We start from the raw sequence: 5,146 nt of genomic DNA on the forward strand, positions 1-5,146 counted from the left end.
GTCTTCTCTAATGCTTAGGCTGTGTTTTCTGATGTTCAATTAAATCCGAAACAGGCTCCATTCAGGTCTAAATTGAGCGAGCTGTGTATAGCGCTAGCTCAGCTGTCCCTTCATGCTGGTAGAAGAGGTCAGGAGCAAAAGGGTTACAATACAGTTACCATCAAATTATTTCGGTTTTAGGGGTCGAGAACTTTTTCTGCCGCACAGGGAGTCTACACCATTACTAGTGCTACTGTCCCTCTGTTCCTGATCGTACAAAAGCCAGTTTAAGTCTCCAGGGATTAGTACTCCGCTTGTTCCATATATTGATCCAGCAGCTGTTGGTTCAGGATTGCCGCCCAGGCTGCTTTGTCAGCCATTCAAATCCAAACTTTGCTAGTAATGGAGAAAGGATAACTTAAAGCAGATATTGACACAAGTCTGGCTCAGCTTATTTGTAGCCTGTGAATTTCAGCAGATGAAAATACTTGGACGGAACACAAAAAAGGCTGGGCTATTTCTCTCTCAAGAAGAGCTCTACCCCAGTCAAGGGCGGGAAGCGACATCCTTCCACTGGAGCCATTCCCACAAGTAGTTTCTTGCACGTTCACAGGGTAGCTCTCTAGACGATGATCTTCAGCTTCCCAATGTGACAAAGCACTGACCAAGGCCCTGTGCTTTCCCAGATGGGTGACTTTCCCCACCACCCCTTTGTTTAAGATGCTTTTTTACAGCTACAACTATTTTCCCTTATTTATACTGTAACTACATCCTTACAACTTCTGTCATGAGGTATTGTTATTAGCTAGAAAGCTTACCTTATCCTTTGCCAAAACTATCAAACAGCTGCTTTATCGAGAACGTCACTTGTGTAAGCGGGGGAGTTGACAACAAGAAAGCTTAAGATCCAGTTTTCCATTATCCATCCTGTTTCCCTTTCTTAAGAGAAGAGCCTACCCAAGCATCCCTGCTATCTGCAGGCAGTGTATTAAGCAGCTTTGGAGCCTTTGTATCGCAACACAGTTTCAGTGTGCGAGCCACAATATTCTGAGCCTGTTTCCACGCTCTCCCTTACTTTGCAGCAAGAGCTGGAGCTCGATCCAAACAGAACACAGGAACTTCAGTTTGAATAGCAATCAGACATCGCTGGTTATCTAACATTGATCCTCTGTAAACCCTGAGAACTAATGGCAGATGTGCTCCTACAGGAGAGTTTAAAGCGTGGGGAAACATTAAGTTACCTAACCCAATCTGCTGGATATTTTTCAGGACATTACATTTCCCCTCAGCTACCTCTGAACGCATCATCTCCCCAAAAGAGATCCAAGTCCTTGTCTGTAACACTGAGAGCAAGAGAATTCACCGCTGTCCTCGATAACATCCTAGAGAGAGGATAACATATGAGGGCTCTTTTGCACTGTCTGCCACGAAAGAGACAAGACCCAAAGGTGTGAGATGCAGCCAGAGCAGTTGATCGGACTGAAGGAGCAGTTTGGCTGGAAAGCACAGTGCCCGCTAGAGGGCACGGACCAGAGCCCAAACGCCTCCGTGCGTCCAGCCCCTGGGCAGCGAGCCACAGGCAGCCCCAGCTCGCTCACGGAGGGAGGTCAGTGCGTTCATACCCCCGCTTCCCGCCAGGCCATGCAGTGCCAGTTCACCTTTATTCTGCCCTCCAGGCAGCTTTAGGATCACAGCCGGGTGGCAGAGTGCCACAACAGTGACGTGAAAGACGCTTTGAGGAATGCAGCTGAGGCTGGGGCTCTTTGCTGGCATTTTCCCAGCGCACATGCCCTCAGCTGCTGCATTTCCCACACGATGAACATCCCCATCCCCTCCAAAACCTGACAGCCCTCTGGTCTTCCTCCCCCAAAAAAAGTCCACGCACCCTTCATCCTGGTAAAGCCAAACTACTCCAGTAGTTCAGGCGTCAACATATCCCCAAGGAAAAATTGTCCTGGACTTAGACAGACCCTGTGCTCCCTGCCTGCTAAGATCCCCTTTAACGAGGCTGCTTTGTTATTATCTCACCCACAGCCCTCACAAACCACAAATTAAATCTGAAGCTTTGAAAGGCAGTCCCCACCCCCAAACACCAGCTGAACCTGGACACAGTTTTGTTCTCTAGAACATCAGCATCTGCACAGCCCCCTCCATCCCCTTCGAACACAAGTTCATTCACAGGCACAACATGACAAACCATCACTTTATTACAATTACTGCACCCAGCAGAAGCATCCTCAAGCGCTGCTGACATCCACCACTTCCATGCACCACCCTCCTTGAGTGAGCTCCTGCCCTTTGTGCTCACCCACGTGACTGCCCATCACCTCTTTGGCACAACGCTGTCTTCTCCACACTTTGATACCATGCCCAAGCACCTTACCATGCCCAAGCACCTTGTAGCCTGAGAATCCCAGATCCCTTCTGTATAACCTCCCCGGGACTCAGCTGCCAACACAATCTACGTGCACCCACAGCTGTGCATTTCATCTCCTAAACCATAAGGGAAAGTGTTGTCCTGCTCTTGGCAAAACTCCTATCTTCCCTTTTCTACACTACAACTACCAGTCTGCATCACCTCAACAGGACCCTGATGGCAAGTTGCAGAGAAAAGAGGGAAGGATTTGAGCATACCCAAGCTTAAGCTTCTGTTAAAGAGTTGTCTCTTTCCCAAACACTTTGGGAATTGGCCAGAGATGACCAGCCTTTCTGGGGCAGGAGCTGCCTCTTTCTAGGTATTGCACAAGGAGTGTTGGCCTCAGGTGGGACTTCCAGCCTGTTGCATGAATCACAGCAGCACGTTCTCTTTCTCCCTGACCTAACCTGCAGCCTCTCCACCTACAGCCGATGGGCTGATCCAGATAAAAGAGCATTGACAACAACCTTATTTGGCATATGGCATGTCCCATGATCAGAATTGACAACTCAGATGCAACAGCCCCACCGTAGCCACTTCCCTGTAACCACTCCCCCCGTTTCTACCTTTGCCCTACTTCTGCAGATAGTACGTTAAGGAAATAAGCACCGGGTTGTAAAGTCATGTGCTTCCTAACTGACAACCCCTGAGCCCGGGCACGGCTCCCCTGCCTGCTACCTGTGCAGGCATCATGCTCCCCTGCCCTTCCGGCCACAAGCTGATCATCAAGTGAAACGGCAGCAGCGAGGGACCGGGAGGGACCCTGGCATCAGGCTGGCTGGTTTTGCCGGGCGTGAACTCAGCAGGGGCAAAGACTGCACGGCTGGAACCAGACAGCAGATATCCCAGCTGGTAAGCACCAAGCATCCTGTTCTGCAAGAATAGGCCACACAAAGCATGTCACTATGAAAAATGCTTTACAGCAGTGCGGCACAGGCACCTAGGTGCTCTCAACACGCTCTGTATGGAGACGTTACATCACCAAAAGCAGAATGCTTCCTTTTGCCCTGCAGCCCTGCTGAGCTCAGGAAATTACACCCTCAAAGGCTTTCTGCCTTCCTAACCCTTCAGGCAACCAAATCGCTCCATAAAACCTGGCCTGTGCTTGTGCACACCCTGCCATGATTCCAAACAACAAGAATTTCAGGAGTGTGGTTGTTGGTGCTGTTAAGGTGAGCATGGTACCAAACACACCAAGTATTGTAACTGGAATACAAGGAGCCAGCCGACCGGTTGAAAATGGTGGAATTAAGATGACAGAGATCTCATTAGTAAGTTAAGGAGTCACAGCAAAGGCCAAGTACTAAGCTAAAAGAGTGCCTAATAAAGACCACCCGTAAGGAATGAGCTCACTCAGACTCCCAAGGCTTGGCTGTCTCACTAGCACCTCTTCTATCTAAGAAGAAAAGGGGATCTCTAGGTTTTACATGCTGAGTGGCTGAACATGGCACTGTTCTGCATGGGACAGATGTGGATGACAAAGGGGCAGTTACAGGGAAAGACAGCAGCGCCTCAAAAAAGGGACAGGAAAGAAAGAGCTCAGTTGGACTCCAAATGCACTTTAAGTAGGGGTCCTGCCATAATTTAGAATTTATGTTGATCAAAAGCACACTGGGAGCTATTGAAAACTCAGGAGAGATCAGATATTCTCTTCTCCAGCCCTCTGGCTAACTCCAATTCACCGAAATGCCACTTTCCCTCTGTCAAATTCTGAAACTAGCTCCCAAACTGGCTTGTGCTGTTTTACAGCAGACAGTGGAGTGCTTCTTTAGGGACCTCAGCCTTAGACGGGGATCCTCGGTGCTACAGAAATGAAACAGTCTTTCTTCATGGCTTGCCACTCCCTTGGGCACAGCTCCTCAACTTACCTTGACAAAAAAATCAAACATACACAACAGTCCAAAGACTAGCACAGGAGTTACTACTAGATTTTGTGATAACCATTCTCAGGTGATAACCACTACTTTAGATTGAGTAAACACCGACACACTAGCATGATACACCAGAACAAGAACCAGCTGTCAGAGCTGTGATCCAATCCTTAAATGAGGCCCTATTCAGCTAAAGTAACAGGGATCCCTATCCAGGGATTTAAGATCCATTTTTCCCCAGGGGCAGCATTTTTTCCTGGGGGGGGGGGGGAATCCCTCCTTTTCATCATGCTCCCCCCCCACCAAGCACTTCATGTCATTCAAACTTACTAGTCACAATTTCTAGACCTTACATCACAGAAGACAGACAATCCCCCCTTTAGTTCTAGAAAGGGGAATGATCCCAGGTCACGGCCAGCCCAAGGCACTTCCTGGCTGGAAAGCAGTCAGATTGCCAGCAGTTTTCTTGGTGCTGATCTCTCTCTCATGAGGAGAGACTCCATCGACAGCAGGTTCAAACCTCACTCCCCAGACACACCAAGCCACACCACTGACAGGCTGATTTGCTGCCAAGCACCCTTCATACCAAAGCATGTGGGGAGCAGAAAACAACCCCCCCAAAAAACCAGCATCCATTCCTTTACCAGCTCCAAGTTCACTGGTGCTGGTGATTCCCAGCCCCTGCTTGGATAAGTACTGCTACAGTCATCTAGGTAGCGACATCTAGTTCTTACTCTGCTCTACCAGCAAAGGGAAATAGCTGCTCTGTGACCCCTCTGCTCCCCCAGCCTTCCTGCAGAAGCAATTGCCTTCTGTGGGACTGGGATGGGAACACGGCCTCAGGGCTACCAGCCCTGGGGGAACCATGAGGCTGGACAAG

This window comes from Aptenodytes patagonicus, chromosome 7 (genome assembly GCF_965638725.1).
Source record: "Aptenodytes patagonicus chromosome 7, bAptPat1.pri.cur, whole genome shotgun sequence".
NCBI classification, from domain to species: Eukaryota; Metazoa; Chordata; class Aves; order Sphenisciformes; family Spheniscidae; genus Aptenodytes; species Aptenodytes patagonicus.